Source organism: Leptopilina heterotoma, unplaced genomic scaffold, assembly GCF_015476425.1.
Source record: "Leptopilina heterotoma isolate Lh14 unplaced genomic scaffold, ASM1547642v1 Lhet_52, whole genome shotgun sequence".
Taxonomy (NCBI): Eukaryota; Metazoa; Arthropoda; class Insecta; order Hymenoptera; family Figitidae; genus Leptopilina; species Leptopilina heterotoma.
In genome coordinates, this window is record NW_025111114.1 from 2,170,065 (window position 1) to 2,193,634 (window position 23,570).

The following is a 23,570-nucleotide window of genomic DNA, read 5'->3' on the forward strand; positions in this document are numbered from 1 at the left end:
AAAATAACACCAAAAAGGATTAAAATAATCCAATTTAGTGTTATTTTAATCCATTTTGGTGTTATTTTAACACCTAACGATTTACCGTGATAGAAATCCGATTGAATGTCGCGATATGAAAGTAGTTTAATAAGACGAGATAACATTCAGCAAGGTATGTCCTATACCCCTTTTCTATACCTACATCAGAAGTTAATTAATAATGAATAGAGAAAATTTGTTGATAAAAATATTGGAGAATGACGAGGCGATAGTGGAATGAATTGTTGAGAAGCTAATCGTGGGTCATCAATGACTGTCAGGATGGACATGAAAGCAACCCCTGTTGTCATACAAATAGTCGTGAGCGCCTACCCCCTAGTAAGCATAGATGGCGACAGGTAGTATAATTTACTAGGGACCACCTAGTGGCTTCATGACTCTGCCATATGCCACCGTGACTAAGGCACACATGGTCCAATCAATGTTTATAGGATCCCATAATAATGTTGGCCACCTCGCTCTTCTTTTATTTCAAGCACCCAACACTTCCTTCAATACAAACTCTCTCTCTCTCTCTCTATTTTTGTCAAACTCCTCCGTATTGAAACAAAAGCAAATTCTTTTATGCAATTTTTCACACTCTCATCCTATCAAATCGTTATCATCAATATTATTTCTATTATATATTCGCCATACAATTTGATTCAGAATACTGATATTATTACTATCAGTATAGTTTTTCAACTGCAATTCTTTATAAATAGTTATATAGACGAAAAGTTGCTATGTTCTCTAAACTTTAAATTCACTGTAAGTTCAATAAACTGAATAATTAATTGTACCATCAGTATTTTTTTCAATTTCAACAGTAATTTTTTGTAGAACAGACGGTAAGTTTCTTTATACTATATAAACTAAAAATTCACAATAAAGTTTTAGGAGAAATAATCCCTATAGCTGTATATTAATCCAAAAAGGGAAATAATTCTCGTATGATATATATTAATTTGTCGAATCATTCGTTTAAACATCTCTATATGTTTTCTTTTTTTTCTGCCGCTGGGGGTTGTTATTCACTTTAGGGATGGGCAAATGTTAACTTACAGTGTCTATTGAAAATCGTACAATTAATCAACGTAAACAGAGCACTGCAAAGTTGCTCCCCTTTTTAGTGACCCCATCCCTATATACGAGAGCAGAACCTGCCAATAAATAAATCTTATCCCACAGAGAGAAAGAGAGACACATCCCGACTATCATAAATCGTACTTAGTTCATAACTGTTTAAACTATCAATAAAAATGGTCCAGACTTAAATATCACGCACTCATATATGTGTCTTTAAAGAATTTAGACTCAATCTAAAAACTTGTTGATTTCAATAAAGAATCATTATCGTGAATTCGTGACAAAGTTCAATAAAAAATACTAAACAATATTTTTTAAACTTCTAATTTAATTCCAATCAGTATTTTACTTTCGTAATCATTATTTTATAAATATAATTAAATTAACTTTTCAGCATTTTAATTCAATTATTATTTTCTAGAATTTTTAATTATTTTTTATGAAAAACCTGATAAATACAAATTTTGTCACTTTGAGAAATTTAAACAAATGACAATTCTCACATAACCATTAAAATTAACTTGAATGTAGATAAATTATCATTAATTATCTATTTTTGAATATTTTTCTCTCTAATAAAAAAAATTTAAATTAAAAATCATCAGTCAAAATATTTTTTAAATTGAAAATTCTTTGGTAATAAATTTTTTTTTCTTAAATTGAACAGTAATATATCGATTTGTAAGGATTTTAATACTTTAAAAATGTGTTCACCTCAAATTTTTAAAAAATAGATTTATCAACTTTTGGAAAATTGCTCCTCAATTAAAGATAACAGAGTGATAAAATCATTATCAATTTAATTATTCTTTTTATGAATTTTTAACTAAAATTCTTCTTTAAATCGATAATTTTTATAATTTTCGAAAAAGTTCTTTGACAGTTTTCAAATCCATTTGTTTACCATATTTAATTTTACGAAATTTCAATTATTCGTAAATTCTTTAATTAAATATTATATTAGAAAATAAAAACTTCAAATAATATAAAAAATTCAATTAAACTTTTTCAAAAAAAATTAATTTCAAAATTCAATTATTTCTAAATATTAAATTTCATATTCTAATTAAAAATAAATAATTTATTGAATAATTAAATGTTTCTTAAAATTCAATTCCCATAAAGAATTTTATGAACAAATTTTTAAATAATTGAATTCTTTCGACGATTTTTTATAAAATTTTTAAGAATATAATTACATTTTTCGAGAAATGAGATTAAAATTGTATTAAAAATAATTGAAATTCTGCAAAATTCAAAATTCAAAAATTCTGTAAAAAGAATTGAATCTCTAAGAAGAATTCTATTATTTTTTAAGAATATTTTATTTTTGAAAAGAATATTTTTGAGAATAATTGAATTTCTGCAATAATTTGTAACTTTTCTGAAATTAAATTTTTTTTCGTGTTTTTAACTAAAATTGTTCTATAAATGCATTATTTTTAATAATTTTTGAAAAAATTTTTTGACAATTTTCAATTTCATTTATTTACAATTCAATTTTTTAAAATTTCAATTATTTGTAAATTCTTCAATTAAATATATATTAGAAAATAAAAACTTGAAATAATGTTAAAATAAAATCCGCAAAATAAACTTTTTCAAAAAAATTAATTCCACAGAATTGTTAGTTAAAAATATGAAAAATTCAAATTTTCAAAGATTTTAATTTAAAACCTTTTCAGAATTCAATTACTTCTAAAAATTCACGCTCTAACTAATGCTTTTGATATTCAATTATAATCTAAAATTTTAACTGAAATCCATTTTTAAATCAATTTTTTTTAGAAAATTCTACTAGAATTCAATTCTTTAAATACAAAAAAAACAATTTATTGAATACTTGCCCGTTTCTCAAATTCAAATTTTCATAAAGAATTTTATCAATAAATTCTTAAATAATTGAATTCTTTCGACGAATTTTAATAAAATTCTTTTAAATAATTACATTTTTCGAGGAATTTGATTAAAATTGTATTAGAAATAGTTAAAATTCTGCAATGAGTTTTATATTATTTAAGAAAATAGTTGAATGATTTATAAAAAATTTATAGAAAATTTGTAAATAATTGAATTCCTGTAAAATTTTTATTGTTTTATGAAAATAATTAAAGGTTTGTGTAGAATTTTATTACTAATCTAAAAGAATAATTGAATTGCTTCAAAATAATTTAATTAAAAATGTATTTGAAATAATTGATTTCTTTCGAACAATTTTATTAAAATATTTGAAAATAACTGAATTCCTATGAAAAATTCTAATATTTTTGTAAATAATTGAATTCTTCCAAAGAATTAAAAAAAAAATTTATTTAAATAATTGATTTTATCGAGTAATTGAAATTAAATTTTTAAGAATAATTACATTTTTTGAGTAATTCCTGTAAAATTGTATTAAAAATAATTAAAATCCTGCAATGATTTTTATTATTTTTGAAAATAATTGAATAGTTGCTAAGAATTTCATTAAAATTTTCAAAAATAATTGAATTCCTGAGAAGAATTTTATTATTTATGAAAATAATTGAATTATTGCGAAAAATTTGATTAAAATGTGTAAAAAAAATTGAATTTCTATGTGAAAATTTTTATTATTTTTTGAAAATAATTGAAATTTTTTTTTAAATAATTGATTTCTTGTGTAAAACTTTATTTGTGAAAATAGTTGAATTTTTTTATTAATTAATTTAAAGTAGTATTGAATAGTATTAAAATAATTGAAATTCTTCGATGAGTTTTATAATTTATGAAAATAATTAAATTCTTGCTTAGAATTTTATCAAAAAATTTTTTTAAAAAATTGAATTTCCAATAAAAATATTATTTTTAGTGAAAGTAATTGAATTATTGTGAAGAACACTGTATAAAAATTTTGTTAAATAATTGATTTTTTCGAAATTTTTTTGAAAATGCTATTCTAAATCAATTGAATTCCTGTGGAAATTTGATTATTTATGAAAATAATTGAATTTTGGATGAATTTTATCGATTTTTTTTTAGATAATTGAATTCATTTGCGAAATTTCATGAAAATACTAGATATTGAAATTAATTCAATGTCGAATATTTTTGAAAATAATTGAATCGTTTTAAAAAATTTGATTATAATTTTTGAGAATAGTTTTTTAATTTCTAGTATTAGCGAATAATTGAAACTTTAAAGTAGTAGAAAGTAGTGAAAATAACTCTTGTTGTCGAGGTTTTGAGCATTCGGGTTTTTAATTTTATTTTTGAAAATAATTGAATTCTTCATAAGAATTTTTATAAATATTGCTTTTAATAATAATTAATGTTTTCGAAATATAATAAATGTTATGAAAATTTTATTTTATATAATTGAATTCTTGTGTAAAACTTTATTTGTGAAAATAATTGAATTTCTGTGAAGAATTTTATTACTTTTGAAAATAATTGAATTTCTGCAATCATTTGTAATTTGTAATTTACGAACCTAGTTCGAGCCCTGTATTTGTTTAGTTATTAATTTATTTACTTATTTTTTTGGTAACTTATTTATTTCTTTGCTTTTTTATTTATTTTTAAATGTAATAATAGGTATATTTAATAATAAATATAATTATATAATAAATTAAATAACAAATAATATTTTTAAATTATAAAATACGATTCACATGTTTTAATTGAAAAATCGCAGGGACTTTCACACCCCCTTAAAGTTTTTTTTATTTATTTATTAGTTTGAGAGAATTAACAATCTCTAGTGTATCCACCGAGCGCGATTGATTCCCTTACAAAAATTCCCGCCAGATGACAGACGTTCCTTGAAAAAGAAATGTTGCGCAGATCGAAAAGTATGATGCACGTGTTACCGACTCAGTCTTCAACACATACAAAAACACATAGAGGGGAAATTTTGTAAATAAATTGATAATTGTGTGAGTGAACACGTGTATCTAGGAAAGTTGAAGCGCGCGAGGCTTTCGAGATCAATATAGTGATGACACGGCGAGAGCTCATCTTTAGGTAACACCCACATCTCGAGGGCAACCAATAACATCACAGATATCTCGGTATCATGGACCAATGGGAAAGAAGTATTGATATTTTTTTTCTCCTCTTTTTTTGCAATTTTTTTCTTCTTATTTTTCCAAAAGGGAATTTCTTTGCGGGAGTGGTGGAAGAATGAGGAATTGGTAAGAGGGCTGAAATGTGAGATGAGGGGAAATGAGGATTTTTTTTTCATCCCTTTCAACCCCTTATTTTCTCGAAACTTGTTTCTCCTCTAGCGCCCATTTATTTACGAGGGTGCCATCCATTCTGGTGCTGTTATCGGTTGTCTCTTTTTCAATCGCGAACACTATATGAACACCCTAAAAACTTCAGCAGTGCGGAACGAACGCAACTTTTGCACCGCGGCTTATTTCTCCGCGAGGTGAGCATAAATATATGAAAAAAGGGAAAGAAGAAAATAGAGATGAGAGAGAGAGAGAGAGACTTTTTTTCTGTTTCTTATATTTAGTTTTCGCGACGTCAATGGGAGGAGATAAATTTACACACGGATTCTTGGAGTTTAATCTTTGAGACACGGTAGTATTATATATAGGAAAAAAAAACTGGAAGTTTTCGTTTCTTGAGGCGGAAATTATTTTAAACTTTGGATATTTTTAGGAATAGAGATTATTTGGATATTTTTCTTTTTTAATTACGGAATAATATGTAATAATCATTTTTTATATTTTTTCATCAAGAAACAACTGCATTGGAATGCAGAAGAATTTATTTTATTTTGGGTATACTTGCGATAAAGTTTAGAAGGCAAAACTTTTAGTAGCTCAAAACTTCAAAAACTCAACTATTCCCGAATGCTCAAAACCTAGAAAACTTAAAATCTCAAAAACTCAACTCTCTGAATGCTCAAAATCTAAAAAAATCAAAACCTTGAAAACTCAACTCCCCGAATGCTCAAAACCTCGACAACAATAAGAGTTATTTTCACTACTTTCTACTACTTTAAAGTTTAAATTATTCGCTAATACTAGAAATTAAAAAACTATTCTCAAAAATTATAATCAAATTCTTTAAAAAGATATATTCAATTATTTTCAAAAAATATTCGAAATTCAATTATTTTCAATATCTAGTATTTTTATCAAATTTCCCAAAAGAATTCAATTATTTTAAAAAAATTGATAGAATTCATCCAAAATTCAATTATTTTCATAAATAATAAAATTTCCACAGGAATTCAATTAATTTAGAATTGCATTTTCAACAATATTTCGAAAAAATCAATTATTTAACAAAATTTTTATACAGTGTTCTTCACAATAATTCAATTACTTCCACTAAAAATAATATTTTTAATGGAAATTGAATTTTTTAAAAAAAATTTTTGATAAAATTCTAAGCAAGAATTTAATTATTTTCATAAATTATAAAACTCATCGAAGAATTTCAATTATTTTAATACTATTCAATACTATTTTAAATTAATTAATTGAAAAATTCAATTATTTTCACAAATAAAGTTTCACACAAGAATTCAATTATTAAAAAAAAAATTTCAATTATTTTCAAAAAATAATAAAAATTTTCACAGAAATTCAATTTTTTTTTACACATTTTAATCAAATTTTTCGCAATAATTCAATTATTTTCATAAATAATAAAATTCTTCTCTGGAATTCAATTATTTTTGAAAATTTTAATAAAATTCTCAGCAACTATTCAATTATTTTCATAACTAACAAAATTCAAATATTTTTATAAAATTGTTTGAAATAAATCCATTATTTTAAATACAATTTTAATAAAATTATTTTGAAATAATTCAATTATTCTTTTTGATTTTAATAAAATTCTTCCCAAGAATTCAATTATTAAAGATAAATAACAAAATTATTCCTACAAAAAATTTTTTTTTATAAAATTCTAGGCAAGAATTCAATTATTCTTATAAATAATAAAACGCAGCGAAGAATTTCAATTATTTTTAATACTATTTTAAATTAATTTATTCGAAAAATTCAATTATTTTCACAAATAAAGTTTTACATAAGAATTCAAGTATTTAAAATAAAATTTTCATAATATTTATTGTATTTCGAAAACATTAATTATTTAAAGTACTGGCAAGAATTGAATTTAGAAGACGTTACAATAATGATTGCAGATATTCAATTATTTTTAAAAGTAATAAAATTCTTCGCAAAATTTCAATTATTTAAAAAAAATATTTATAATAAAATTCTATTCCCAAACACTTGATTATTTTCATAAATAATAAAAATTTCACAGGAATTCAATTATTTAAAATAAAATTTTCATAAAATTCTTCTCAAGAATTTAATTGTTTATAAAAAAAATTAAATAAAGTTCTTTGTAAAAATTCAATTATTTTTAAAAATAATAAAATTCCTCTCAGTGAGTCAATTGAATGAATAATTGAATTCATGTCAATAATTTTATTACTTGTAAAAATAATTAAATTCTTGTGAAGGATTTTATTAAAATTATTGTAAATAATTTAATTTTTTTTTTTGAAAAATTTTATGGAAATTTAATATATTATAAAACATGAAGATATCGATTGCTCCGAGTCGAAGACTCGGAGTGATCGATTTCTTCATGTTTTCTAATATATAATAATTATATTCTTACACTTAAAAAAAGTTTGGTCTAATTTTCGACGTGGGTATGTAATTATTCTTAAAACTTTAATTTCAATTCCTCGAAAAAATCAATTATTTAAAAAAATTTTTTTTAAAATTCTCTGGAAGAATTCAATTATTTACAAAAATATTAGAATTTTTCACAGGAATTCAATTAATTTCAAATATTTTAATAAAATTGTTTGAAAGAAATCAATTATATTAAATACAATTTTAATTAAATTATTTTGAAATAATTCAATTATTCTTTTAGATTTTAATAAAATTCTTCCCAAGAATTCAATTATACACATAAATAATTCTTTGGAAGCATTCAATTATGTCGACAAATAACAAAATTATTCCCGAAAGTTCAATTATTTTCAGGCATTTTAATAAAATTTTTTACAAAATTCAATTATTTTCAATTATTTTTTTTTCAATTATTTTTTCATAAATAACAATATTCAGAACAAGAATTTATTTATTTTTAAAAGTAATAAATTTTTTCTTGAAAATGCAATTATTTTAAAAAATCCCAATAAAATTTTTCGTAAGAATTGAATTATTTTCATAAATAATGAAATGCTTTTTAGGAATTCAATTATTTTCAAAAAAAAAAAAAAAATTCAATAAAATACCACACATACATTCAATTATTCTCAAAAATTTTTATAGAATTCTTTGTAAAATTTAATTATTTTTAAAAACTTGTCGCAATTCAATGATTTTCAATATCAACTATTGTCTGGTATTAAAAATAAATTAATTTAACAATGTAATTAATTTCAATTGTCTATATTAGCAATTTTTTCCGAACTTCTGATTTAGAGATTCTATATATTATTTATAAATTTACGATTAACATTCGCATAAGGTCCAAAGTTCTTAAGCCTTAAACCCTAAATTTTTCAAATTGTCTGCGTTATAATAAATTCCGTTTATAAATTCTAGAATTACATTCCCTATTGAAAATTCATTTGATTTCAAATAGCAATAGCGAATGCTTTGCAATCTTCGCAGGGAATTCCAAACGTTGTGTAAATTAGCTGCTCTGTTTGAAGATAAGATTGAAGTTTACCTGGTGAATCGAATAAAATTTTCGTCAATTATTCAAGATTAATTAAAAACTTTCTGATTGTACAGAGTTATATAATAATTCTGCAGACAACCAAAATGAAAAAGAAAAAAAAATATTCTTTTTTTTCCAAAGTAAAGAATGTAATTGTTGAATTTTCGTTAAAAATAAAACTCTCGCACTAATTTTTTATATAAGTTGAGAAAAGGTTTGAAAATAAAAACTTTATGTTAAATTAGTGGAAGAAGGAGGTAATTTTTAATTTATTTAAAAATAAAAATAAATTTAAAAGGAAAAAATATTTTTTAGTTAAATATTATTATTTATTTATTTTTTTATGTTGTACAATATTTTTTAAAAAACATTTATGTTTTTATGTTGTAAAATATTCTTAAAAAACATTTATGTTTTTATGTATTGTAAAATATTTTGTAAAAGAAATTTTTGCTTTAAAATATTTTTTCAAAAACCAGTTTTGTTTTTTGTTTTAAAATATTCTTTTAAAATACATTTTTCGTAGTGTGAATGGTTGTAATCGCTTTTTTTGCAAATAAAAGCATCTCGGGACCATTTATCATATTTATCTGAGTGAAACAAGATATTTTTCAAAACAAAAAAAGTGAACAATGAAATATTGCGAACAATTTTGTAATAAAAATTTGAAAAAAAACTATTGTTTTTTTTCTTCAATATCCGACTACAGGCTATAATATAAATTCGTATCAATTCCTCCGATATAATTATACATTTCTGAAAATTGACATATTATTTTCATTTTAGTTGCAATGATTTTGCGAATTTTTTATTTAATAATAAAATTATATAATCGTCATTCTTAAAAAAAAAAAAAAAAAAAACAAGGAAAAGAAATAAAAAAAAAGTTTGGCACTGGGACTAAAAAATAATTTCCATATTTTACTTTATCTCTTTTGCTTTTTTTTACAAATAAAAATTATATACTGATTTATTAATTAAGAAATGTATTAATTGTACAACAATAAAAAAAAAATTTGCTTGTAATTTTAAAAATAATTATTTTTTGTGTCATCGTATACAGACGTGACTAATGTGAATAAGATATAATACCGTTTCATTGCACTTTTTTGTTGACATTAAAGTCCTTGAAATAATGTTAATAAAACAAAATTCTTCCACGTTTGGAATTCTGAATCAGTTCATTTTTTTATTTATTTATTTTTATTTTTATTTATTTTATTTTATTTCTTATTTTTTTTTTCATCTTTGTAAAAATTTAAAGAAAAATGGAAATAAAAAAAGACGATTTAGATCGTATGGGATTGATAATTGGTCTCGTGGTTTGCGTCATGATTTTGCAAAAAAGTTGGTCAGGGTTCGAATCTCGGTAGGGTTTGATAAGTGTACAATTAGATTACAAAAAAAAAATTGTTTGTATTTACAATATAATATTATTTCAACTAAGAATATAAATATAAATAATTGAATAAAAAAAACAATAAATATAAATAAATAAACGAATAAAAAAACAATATATATAAATAAATGAATAAGAAAACAATAAATATAAATAAAATAATAAATAAAAAACATAAAAATGATATAATTATGTCATTAAGGTAATTAAAACAATTGATGTAATTTAGACAATTATTAACGTAATTAAAAAAAATTCACGTATTTTAATAGAAATAAAAATAATAATGAAATTAATTGTAAAAATAAAGCAATTAATTTTTATACTCTACAGTTATAGTTTTAAAAATACATTAGAGATTTTTTATTCTATTATTGATTAAGATGGAAATTTATTCACCGGAAGATACGGTAAAATATTGTTCATACAAAAAGGAAGGGGAAGTTGAACGAGATTCAATCAAATGAAAAAAAAAACTCGTTTCGCGAGAGGCTCGGCAATTGTTAGGAATATCGTTTCAAATGAATTGACTTATTGTTACCTTGACTTTGCTTAGAAATTACAACATAGATTCCTCCGATAATAATTATTTTGATAAATATTCACAATCATCAAGTTTTTTATTATTTTTTTTTTCTTGGAAAGTCATTTATGTCAAATTTTATTTGATTCAAATAAATTTTCTTTAGTTCAAGTAAATTTTATTTGTGGCAAATAAATTTTGTTTCGTTCAAGTAAATTTTGCAAAAAATTTACAAAAATAAATTTTGCTTTGGATTAAATAAATTTTGTTTGGATTAAATAAATTTTGTTTGGTCCAAATAAATTTTGTTTAGTTTAAATAAATTTACTTTGGGTCAAGCAAATTTTGTTTACTTCAAACAATATTTTGTAATTTGTTGAAATAAATTTTGTTTAGGTTCAAGTAAATTTTATTTGGTTCAAAGTAAATTTTCTTTATTTCAAATAATATATTGTACTTGGTTCAAATAAATTTTATTCAGTTCAAGTAAATTTCCTTTGTGGCAAATAAATTTTATTTGGTTCAAGTAAATATTGTTTATACTTCAAATAATATGTTATACTTGCGGTTGAAATAAATTTTGTTTAGTGCAAATAAATTTTGTTTAGTTCAAATAAATTTTGTTTAGTTCAAATAAATGTTGTTTAGTTCAAATAAATTTTGTTTAGTTCAATTAAATTTCACTTGTGGTACAAATAAATTTTGGTTAATTCAAACAAACTTTTTATTTGCTTCCAAAAAAATTTTATTCACCTCGACTGCTTTTTTATTTAAACTGAATAAAATTTTAATTTAAAAAAAAAAATAATTTAATATTCTCTGAGACAAGTATAATACACTTTTCTCTAACAAAAATTAATTATATTTTTGGTCTAAAAATTTTTTTTCCCTCAATTTGATTGAAACGTAAATTTTCCCCGAGTGTAGCGATATATATTGCCGTGATGTCTTCCGCGAGAATCCGCGAGTCTTATTGTCTGATAAATTGTAAAAAAAAAACCAGTTAGTCGTCTTGTTACCGCTATCGATAATAATTATTAAAAAAGAATGAATTAAGTTTATACATAAAATGCGAATATAATGAAATAATTACGCTTATTGACATGCCTTCTTACGAGATTAGTGACGAAGTGGAAATCTGATGTTGTGGAGGTGTGTCCAGGGGGTCACGAGGTAGATGCGTGATCTCAGGAAATGATCTTGGGCTAAGAAACGTTGATCATAACAGTAAAAAGAAACGTTCACGAGGTGTAAAAAAAAGTATATTCGCAAATGTAATTTTTTAAATTCATTCTATTCAATTTTTTTTTACCTCTTTTAACACACTTTGTTGCAAAAATTTATCTTGATGAAATCGTGATGAATATTTATCATCGTGATTGTAAATCAAGATAAACATTTTCTATTTATCAAAATGCATTAAAAAAAAAATAGAAACTATATATTAAAATAAATTATTAATATTAATAAATTATTATTATTAATATTATTATTTTAATATTTTTTTTATTCTTGAAATTTTTAGTTCTATCACTCGGTCGTCTTAGTCTTAGTTCAATTACTTTTTGACTTAAATTTTAAATAGTAGAAATATGTTTTTTGTAAATTATTTATTATTATTTACTAAATAATAATCTTCGTATTTCATTCTTTCATTTATGCATAATTTTTATTTCTCAAGAACAATATAAATAATAAATAAATATTTAATTATTATTATTTTTCCATAGGAATTAAGATTTTTAAAATAGTTTCAAATTCAAACATTTTTGAAATTAAACAACTTATAAAAAATTGTTATAAAACATGAAGAAATCGATCACTCCGAGTCGAAGACTCGGAGCAATCGATATCTTCATGTTTTATAATAATTAACAAAAAAAATCATTAAAAAAAAATAAAAAAAAAAATAGAAAAAAATCATTATTTTATATTATAAAAAAATTGTTACTGTTGGTAACTTCTTCAAAATTATTTTTGCATCATTTTAATTCAATTATTATTTTCTAGAATTTTTAATTATTTTTCATGGAAATAATTCAATTTAAAAAAAAAAATATTTATTATTTATAAAAAAATGGAATTTTTGTTAAGAAATTTATAAAAAATTTGTAAATAATAATTGAATTCCTGTAAAATTTTTATTATTTATGAAAATAATTTACAGTTTTGCGTAGAATTTTTTTATTTATTTATTTATTTATTTACCATAATAAACGGGACGTGCCCTTTCGTACAAAAGTATTTTTTTTAAATAAGTAGATAGAATTCTTTTAAAAAATTTTATTAAAATAATAGATATTAAAATTCATTCAATTGAGAAAAATTTTTTAAATTAATTGAAATTTTGCAAAGAATTTTATTAAAATGCCTCAAAAATAATTGAATTTTCGGGAATAAATTTATTATTTATCGACATAATTGAATTCTTTCGAAAAAATATTTATGCACGTAAATAATTAAATTCTTAGGAAGAATTTTATTAATATCTAAAAGAATAATTGAATTATTTAAAAAAAAATTTAATTAAAATTGCATTTAAAATAATTGATTGCTTTCGAAAAATTTTATTAAAATATTTGAAAATAATTGAATTTCTTTGAAAGATTCTAATTTATTTTTTTAAATAATTGAATTCTTCCAAAGAATTTAAAAATAAATATTTTTTTAAATAATTGATTTTTTCGAGGAATTAAAATTAAATTTTTAAGAACAATTATTGCATTTTTTGAGCATTTCCTGTAGAATAATTGTATTAAAAATAATTTAAATCCTACGATGAATTTTATTATTTATGAAAATAATTGAATAGTTGCTAAGAATTTTATTAAAATTTTCAAAAATATTTGAATTCCTGAGGAGAATTTTATTATTTATGAAAATAATTGAATTATTGCGAAAAATTTTATTAAAATGTTTTAAAAGTATTTTATTTTTTTTAAATAGGTATATATGGATTTTTTTGAAAAATTTTATTAAAATAGTACCTATAGATATTAAAAATCATTCAATTGAGGACAATTTTTAAAAATTGTCCTTGAAATTTTGAATTGAAATTTTGCAAAGAATTTTTTTAAAATGCCTCAAAATAATTGAATTTTCGTGAAAAATTTTGTTATTTATCGACATAATTAAATTCTTTAGAAGAATTGTTTGTGTAAATAATTGAATTCTTGGGAAGAATTTTATTAAAATCTAACAGAATAATTGAATAATTAATGAAAAATTTAATTAAAATTTTATTTAAAATAATTGATTTGTCTCAAACAATTTTATTAAAATATTTGAAAATAATTGAATTCCTGTGAAAAATTCTAATATTTTTGTAAATAATTGAATTCTTTCAAAGAATTTAAAAAAAACATTATTATTTAAATAATTGATTTTTTCGAATAATTCAAATTAAATTTTTAAGAATAATTACATTTTTGAGTAATTCTCAAATTCCTGTAAAATTTTTTTAAAAATAATTAAAATCCTGCTACGAATTTTATTATTTATTATGAAAATAATTGAATAGTTGCTAAGAATTTTATTAAAATGTTTAAAAGTACCGAATTGAATTCCTGAGAAGTATTTTATTATTTATGAAAATAATCGAATTATTGCAAAAAAATTTGATTAAAATATGTAAAAATAAAATTGAATTTCTTTGAAAAATTTTATTATTATTGAAAATAATTAAATTCTTCATAAGAATTTTTGTAAACATTGTTTTAAATAATTAATGTTTTCGAAATATAATAAATATTATGAAAATTTTATTTTAAATAATTGAATTCTTGTGTAAAACTTTATTTGTGAAAATAATTGAATTTTTCGATTAATTAATTTAAAATAGTATTAAAAATAATTGAAATTCTTCGATGAGTATTACTATTTATGAAAATAATGGAATTATTGCGAAGAAATTTATAAAAAATTTGTAAATAATTGAATTCCTGTGAAATTTTTATTATTTATGAAAATAATTAAATGTTTGCTTACAGTTTTATTAATTTTTTTTTTAATTGATAAAAAAATAATAGAAAAAATAAATTTTTTAATAAATAATAATCAAACCGATTATTCGATATAACTTGGCAGCCGTTTTGTTATTATTATTACTATTATTATTATTATTATTATTATTATTTTTTTTTTTTTTTTTCTTATTACTATTATTATTATTATTAATTTTTTTTATTATTATTAAATTATCATTTTCATTATCATTATTAATAATGTTATTACTTATTGTAATTGCTTATTGTAATTACTTATTGTAATTACTTATTGTAATGCTCTTTCACTTGCTATGCAAAATAAAATTCCCCTTTCTGCTAAAAATCGTAAAAATAAATAAAATTTTAAAGATATTAAAATTCTTTTTTCTGTTTTTTTGTTGAAAAAAAAAAAATAAATCGTAAAATCTAGAGTGAACTTTTTAATAAAAACTGAAGTTTACGGACATCGTGACAGGAATTCGTTTACATTTATCGTTCGTGTGTCCAGTCACGTATTAACTATTTTAATTTAACTATAATTTCGAGTCGAACTTAAAATTATCATTTTATTTCTATGTAGCAAATTTATCTGAAATCCATTGTAATTAATTAGATTGTTCCCTTAAATGAATTAATTTTTTTTTATTTCGTCCTCACTGTGAAAGAAATTTATATTTAAAATCACCGCAATTTTTTGTTGATTCAACCAAATAAATGCTACATATCAATCATTTTTGTTTGATTCAACTAAAAATTTTCTTCAGTTGACCAAAATTTTTCTTCGATGCTGCAAAATTCAGTAATTTTTCTAGATAAATTTATTTTTGTTTACTTAAGTCAAATAAATATTTATTTAAATTAAACGAACAAGTAAATTATTTATTTGTTTAAAATAAAAATTTTATTTGACATAAATAGAACTTATGTTTGAACCAATTAAAAATTATTCGAAACAAATATAAAAAGTCTCGTTCGCTCTGAGTCAAATATATTTTTTTCTGAGAGTAGTATATTATTAATTATTTATTTGTTATTATTTATTATAATTATCATTATTGTTTCGTTCATTTCAACAATTTTTTAATTAATATTATCATTTATTTATTGTTTTATTATTATTATTATTTATTTATTTATTTATTTATTATTATTTTCTTTTTATTGTTTTATTTATTTGAAATCACATCAATTTTTTGTTGAATCAACCAAGTAAAGAATATGCATTATATTATATTATATTATTATTAATATATTATTTATTATCGATTTTGTTTAAGCGTTTAAATTAGTGTGTTAAAAATAGAGTATTCAGCGTTCAAACGAAATTGAATTTTCGCGCCATAAATATTTCGTGATGGGAAAGGCCAATGAGAGGTGTGGTTCGAAATTTTAGTATCGAAACTGGTCGACAGATGTCGAAAGTTTTTTTTCCCAAAGGTTAGTTGGCCTGCTGGGTGTATAAGAAGGCAGCAGTTCCCCTCAATCGTTACTCTGGTTTCCCTTCAACACACGTATAAATCTTTCGCCTTTTACTAAAGATTTCCGTGGAGGGGAACAAATGATGAGTCTATAAGACAATTTTTTTCCGTACCCGGCGAAAGCTGGGTCATAAACTAATCCAAACAAAATTTTTATTAATTCTTTTTTCAGTTAAATTAATAATTAATAAAATATTATTATATAATAATAAATTAATTAATAATAATAATAATAAATTAATTATTAATAATAATAATAATTAAAATTAAAGGTTCACCTTTAATATTTAATTACCCAATGATAAATTAATTTCCTTTAATTAATAATAATTAATATTTTTTATATTCTATTAATATAGTTAATATTATTATTATATTAATACTAATATTATTATAATATACAATGAAACAAAATTTTATTTGATTCAATTAAATATTTAATTGATAATAGTCAATTAATCGGTTATTTGAATCAAATAAATTTTTTTTTCAGTGTATTGTTAATTATAATAATATTGCAAACATAAATATAATATATTCAATTTATAAACTAATATATTTTTTAATTTGATCAATTTAATAATTATTAAATACGTAAAGTTTTTAGTTTGCTTATTTGAGTATCTTGAATTGCAATTAGTAATAATAATTTAATAATAAAACAAAAAATTAGTAAAGTTTTTAATTTTAGTTCACTATTGAACCAATAATAAGATTGTTAAAACAATAGAAAAAATATTGTTATATTTAGATATTTTGTTTGAGTGGAAAAATATAGGAAAAATTATAATAAATTTTTTTAGTTTAACAATAATAATGAAATATAATTAAAAATAGTATAGAAAAAATATTTTAATATTTAGACTTTTGGGATTATAGAAGAATTTTCCTCTTCTCTTAGATTCGTGATGCTGTATACTCAGTTTTGTTGGATCTTTCAATTGGGGTTTTGTTACAAATTGTAATAAAAGTAACAGGACGTTACGACAATTCCAATTTTCTTCCACGACCCCAAACTGCCTGCCCCACTGTCTCATTCCCGTGAATTATAGACTTTCCATCTGCTGATTTCGTAGATTTTATTCTTTCTTAATTTCACCGCAGCTGAAGTAGATTTGTTACTCTGGAACAAAAAAAATTGCTAACAGTATTTTTTCAATAAAAGGACATTAAATTTGTATATGAATTTATTAACGCCATTTACAAGAAATTATTTTATTTTTAAATGAGTCTAAAAGAAAAAATTGAATTTAGTACCGAAATTGACTTGTGGCGCTCTCGGACGTGTTTCGCGTAACTTGTGTATCGAATTTTTGGTGTCGTGCGCAATTCTCATCTAAATATGCGGTTATTTGTGTTTTTACGTATTTATTTTACGTTATTACCTTTTTAGCGTATTTTTGGCGTTTACTCTATTTTTAACGTAGTTTTGCGAACGTTATCGATCTCTTTTGGATAGACACTGGGCTTTTTCATTATCACGGTACTTGGAAAGCGCAAAATCGTATAAATAAAAATCGAATGTGAAATTGCAAAAAAAAATTTTTTTGCAATGATCATTTTTTTTTGCAATGGAAAGGGTAAAAAATAAGATTGAAAGGCCCCGGAGGGATTCGAACCCTCGATCTCCTGTTTACTAGACAGGCGCTTTAACCAACTAAGCCACGGCGCCAAGCAATATTAGCTTTTCTTCATATCCCCAGAAAAAGTTAGAGACCCTATCGCAACGTTCCTTATCGACCTTGAACGATAACGTAGAACTCCAAAAATCACCTCCAGAATTTCCAGCGAGCGATATAATAAAAAATAGAGCGTCGATTCTTGAAAACTTCTCGTCCCTTCTTTCTGGATTCGTTTACCTACCACCAATCAGGTCAATTTTTTTTTTTGAAAGGAACTTAAATGGGTTCAAAGTTGACCCTTATTAAGAAAGGTGCTTTTGTTAAATTTTAAAAGGGTTCGTTTTTAATCTGTGGCAACTGCTACAGGTATATGATCCCTTTTCGATTGAATTGCGAAAATTTCCCCAATGGCTACGGGGGGGAAGGGAGGATTGAATTTCCTGCGTACAGGTCAGTTTCTGGCTACAGGAACTTTTCCCTGATTTTCCAGACAAAATTTTGATTTTTTCCCTGATAATAAAGAATTCTTTGATTCACTCTCTAAAAATTATTAGATACTCAAGAGAATGTTCTATTTACCTACGAATTTCTTTAATTTTATAATTATTTGAAAACATCAATAACTTCTTTTTTAAATAAATATTTAAAAATTATTATATTTCTATTAATTTATTCATTATTAATTTATAAATTAATATTATTAATTTATTATTTATTAATTTTTCTATTAATAATTAAAGAATTAAAATTCTTCAAATGATGCAAAATTCAAATTTTTTTCAAATTAAATGACTTAATAAAAATTGTTATTATATAAAACATGACCGAGTGATAAAATTATTATCAACTCAATTATTATTATCAAGAATTTTTAACTAAAATTCTTCACATTCTTCTTCAAATCGATTATTTTTAATAATTTCCGAAAAAGTTCTTTGATAATTTTCAAATCCATTTGTTTGCAATATTCAATTTTACGAAAGTTCAATTATTCGCAAATTCTTCAATTAAATATATATTAGAAAATAAAAATTCAAATAATATAAAAAAAATTCAATTAAACTTTTTCAAAAAAATTAATTTCAGAATTTTTTTATTTCTAAAAATTCACGCTTCAATGCTTTTAATATTCAATTTATAATCTAAAATTTTAACTGAAATAGATTTTTAAATCAATTTTTATTAGAAAATTCTACGAGAATTTAATTATTGAAATACAAACAAAACAATTTATTGAACAATTGAATGTTTCTTAAAATTGAATAACTCATGAAGAATTTTATAAACAAAATTTTAAATAATTGAATTCTTTCAACGAATTTTAATAAAATTTTTAAGAATAATTAAATTTTTCGAGACATTTGATTAAAATTGTATTTTTAAAAATTGAAATTCTGCGATGAGTTTTATTATTTATGAAAGTAATTGTATTTCTAAGAAGAATTTTATTATTTTTTTAAAAACATTTAATTTTTGAGATGAATATTTTTGAAAATAATTGAATTTCTGCATGATAAATTGTAACTTTCCAAAATTTAAATTTTTTTTCGTATTTTTAACTAAAATTCTTCCATAAATGCATTATTTTTCATAATTTATAAAAAAAAATGTTCTGCTTTGAGAATTTTTAAATCCATTTGTTTATAATTCAATTTTACAAAATTTCAATTATTCGTAAATTTTTCAATGAAATATACATTAGAAAATGAAAACTACAAACAATTTCAAAAAAAAAAATCCACAATTAAACTTTTTAATTAAAATTAAAAAGTTTTATTTTAAGTTTTTTTTTAATAAATTTCACAAAATTGTTAATTAAAAATATAAAAAATTCAGATTTGCAATGATTTTAATTCGAAACCTTTTCAAAATACAATTATTTCTTAAAATTCACGCTATGTTGCTTTTAATATTCAATTATAATCTAAAATTTTAACTGAAATCCATTTTTAAATCAATTTTTATTAGAAAATCCCACTTGAATTCAATTATTTAAATACAAAAAACAATTTATTGAATAATTGCAATTAAAAAAACTCAAAAGAATTTTTAAAAAAATTCTACTAACAGAATTGTTAGTTGAAATTTTGAAAAATTCAGATTTTCAAAGATTTTAATTTGAAACCTTTTCAAAATTAAATTATTTCCAAAAATTCGTGCTATAATGCTTTTAATATTCAATTATTATCTAAAATTCATTTTTAAATCAATTTTTATTAGAAAATTTTACGAGAATTCAATTATTTAAATAAAAAACTAAAAATTTTATTGAATAATTGAATTCTTTCGACGAATTTCAATAAAATTTTTAAGAATAATTACATTTTTCGAGGAATTCGATTAAAATTGTATTAAAAATAATTGAAATTCTTGAAATTCTTATTATTTATAAAAGTAATTGTATTTCTAATTTCTAAAATATTAAAAATAATTGAATTTCTGTAATTATTTCCAACTTCTCCAAAATTCATTTTTTTCTAGTGTTTTTAACTAAAGTTTTTCTTTAATTATTATTAAAAAATTTTAACTGAAATTCATTTTTAAATCAAATTTTATTAGAAAATTCAACGAGAATTCAATTATTTAAATAAAAAAATAAATAATTTATTGAATAATTGAATGTTTCTTAAAACTGAATTAAATTGAATTGAAAATTTTTATTGTTTATTCAAATAGTTTAATTATTGCGAAGAAATATATAAAAAGTTTATAAATAATTGTATTCCTGTGAAATTTTTATTATTTATGAAAATAATTAAATTTTTGTTTAGATTCTTATTAAAATCGTTTTTAAATAATTGAATTCTTTAGAAAGGCATTGAATTGAGGAAAATTTTCGAAAATAATTGAAATTTTGCCAAAAATTGTATTAAAATTTTAAAAAATAATTTAACTTCGGAGAAGAATTTTATTATTTATAAAGATAATTGAAATTTTAACTTGAATTTTTTGAAATCATTAAATTGAGGAAAAGTTTTGAAAATAATTAAAATTTTGTCAAGAATTTTATTAAAATTGTTGAAAGTAATTGAATTTCGGAGAATTTTTTAACACAATTGAATTTTTGCGAAGAATTTTATTTTTAAAGTAATTGAATTTCTGGAATTATTTCTAACTTCTCCAAACTTCAATTTTCTATAGTGTTTTTAACTAAAATTATTCTATAAATCCAGTATTTTTAATAATTATTTAAATATATATATTAAAAAATTTAATTTATTTCAGAAGAATTTGAATTATTAAAATTTTTCAAAAATCTAAGTCTTTCTAATTAAATTCATTCAAAATTTAAATTTTATCAAATTTCAAATTAAAACCTTTTGAAGTTCATCTATATTTATGAAAATTGCAAACGCAACTCATTTAGAATTCAATTAATTTTGAAATATTTAAAATTTTAAATATTTAAAATAAAAATCCTTATATGATTTCAATTAAAATTTATTATTTTGTAATAAAACTTTTTTGGTTGGAGAATTTTTCCAATTTTATGAAAATACAATAGAATTTTTTTTTCTGTTTCATAATATCAGTAATATCACTAACATTTGAAATTCAAAAAGAATTTACACAGTTTATATAAAAAGAATCGTACTCCGCTTAAACATAATATTACATTGTGAATTAAATTTTTCTTCCTCCCACCATTATATAAAAAAAAATTAAACAGAGTGTCGGTTAAAGAAAATCTGACCATGACAGTTGTCACGTTCAAGGATAGAGTTTTTTTTCCAGTAACTTGAGGAATTGTAAATTGAAAATTAAAGAAGAATAACTTGAGATTTATATATAAATTAATATAATTTCTCTTAAAAAATGTCAGATTTTTATTATCAAAGATTATTTTTTATTATTACTCTAAAGAAGAATGTTAAATTTAATTCTCCAAAGGATGTAAAATTACTTCTTAAAAATGTAATTATATTTTATTATTACTTCTGAAAAAATATTATCAAATCTATTGTAATTTATAATGTTGAATTATGAATTACAATTTGATTACGCGAATTCTGTATTATTTCAATATGCTTTTTTTTATTACTATCGTTTCTTCATAAAGGAAGTATTTCATTCATTTAATACAGTAATTGTTTTAATGTTTTTTTTCTTTATTTTTAATTATTTTTTTCTTATGAAGTGACTGAGAGATTTCATGTTATATATGCAAATAAAATTGGTACAATGGAAAACCTACAATTTATTTCTCATTAATATCAATTTTTTTTTTTTTTTTGATGAGAAGAAAATTGCCTTTTTTGTATTCGGATTTCACGCATCTGTTGCAGATATCTGTTCACTGTATAAATAATAAGAGATTTTTATGTTAAACAATTATTGGTTATAAAATTATTTTATTGTTGGAGATATACTCGATTTTAAAAGAAGTTTAAAAAAAACTCGTCTGCTTAAGAAAAACGTGGCATTTATTTTGAATATTTATTTTTAATTATAATAATTTATAATTGAATTGAACAAATTAAAAATTTTATGGTATAAAATATAAAATGAAAACAATTTTTCTTCTCTGAAATGTTAATAATATTTTTATTTTATTGTAAAATTAAGTAAATAATATTAATATGTAATAAAATGGATATAATAAAAAAAGTTAATGGAAATAATAAATAAAAGGAAGAACTAAAAGATAGAATGGAACTGAATGCACAAAAATTTTAGAGTCGTTATTATTTTTTTCAACTAAAAATTCTTGAATTAATTCCGCAAATAAAGTTTCGTGATGTAAAAAATTGGGTTCGTCCGGGATTTGAACCCGGGACCTCTCGCACCCTAAGCGAGAATCATACCCCTAGACCAACGAACCGTTATACTTTCAGCGCAACGTTATTTTCTGACATAAAATTTCTTTTTATTTTAAAGGCAATGAAATGACGTCAAAGAGAAATGCTTCTGTCGAAACCTGTTCTCAACACTCTTGCATATACATTTTTTGTCTTGTGAAAAATTTCTTTTATTTTCAATTTTAATGAAATTTGACTTTAATAATTATAACAAAGAACTTAGAATCTTTTTTTAACAAAGATTCACAATTAAAATTTCTAATTATAATATAATTAGTAGCTAATTATTTATTAGCCAATTATTAATTATAAATAGCAGAGGAGAGAATTTTTTTCAGGTAAAATTAATAATTAATTAATTTATTAATAGAAGATCAAAAAAATAATAAATTTATGGTGTTTCTGCTTTCAGGTTGCCGAACAACTGAAGGAACCGTGAGTAAATTTTAATTTTCTAATTTTAGGAATAAGTTATTTTATTTTATAAAATGAAACTAAAAACAATGGTAAACAATTAAATGAATAAAAAAATAATTTTGCAAATTGAGTAAAAATAAAAAAAAAATGGGCTCGTCCGGGATTTGAACCCGGGACCTCTCGCACCCAAAGCGAGAATCATACCCCTAGACCAACGAGCCGTTGTGTCTGAGAAATCCTAAAAGCGCGACGGCAGCGGACGAATAAATTCTGATGCTTTATAATCTTGTTTACGTAAGAAAAATTCAATGAGTACAGTTCTTGTCGAAAGTAAATCGTTCAATTAATTTATTTTATTTCTGTTCTTTCAAATTTAAATACTTTTTCTTCTTTAAATTTTAAATTACACTTTATAAATTGACTATTACTTACATTTATTTATTTCATTTTATTTTTTCATTTTCTATTTAACTATTTTATTTTTCTGTTATATTTACGTATATTTTATAAAAAGTTTCAAACATTTACGTATGTGCAACTAGAGAAAAATTTA

General features: G+C 21.2%; 1 protein-coding gene and 4 non-coding genes across 9 annotated transcripts in view; 2 read left to right on the forward strand and 3 right to left on the reverse strand.

Moving 5' to 3' along the window:
* Nucleotides 1-23,570, forward strand: part of LOC122507893 (aromatic-L-amino-acid decarboxylase-like) — a 186,786-nt gene that overhangs the window by 144,460 nt on the left and 18,756 nt on the right. For all 5 annotated transcript variants that reach the window (XM_043620876.1, XM_043620879.1, XM_043620882.1 and 2 more), the window contains exon 6: nt 23,013-23,035. The gene's annotated coding sequence lies outside the window, so the exon portion shown is untranslated. The remainder of the gene's footprint in view (nt 1-23,012; nt 23,036-23,570) is intronic.
* Nucleotides 16,188-16,309, forward strand: LOC122508128. Its single transcript, XR_006302194.1, has one exon. It is a non-coding gene; the product is annotated as a U5 spliceosomal RNA (small nuclear RNA).
* Nucleotides 17,778-17,851, reverse strand: Trnat-agu. The gene has a single exon. It is a non-coding gene; the product is annotated as a tRNA-Thr (tRNA).
* Nucleotides 22,552-22,623, reverse strand: Trnap-agg. Its single transcript has one exon. It is a non-coding gene; the product is annotated as a tRNA-Pro (tRNA).
* Trnap-ugg lies at nt 23,167-23,238 on the reverse strand. The gene has a single exon. It is a non-coding gene; the product is annotated as a tRNA-Pro (tRNA).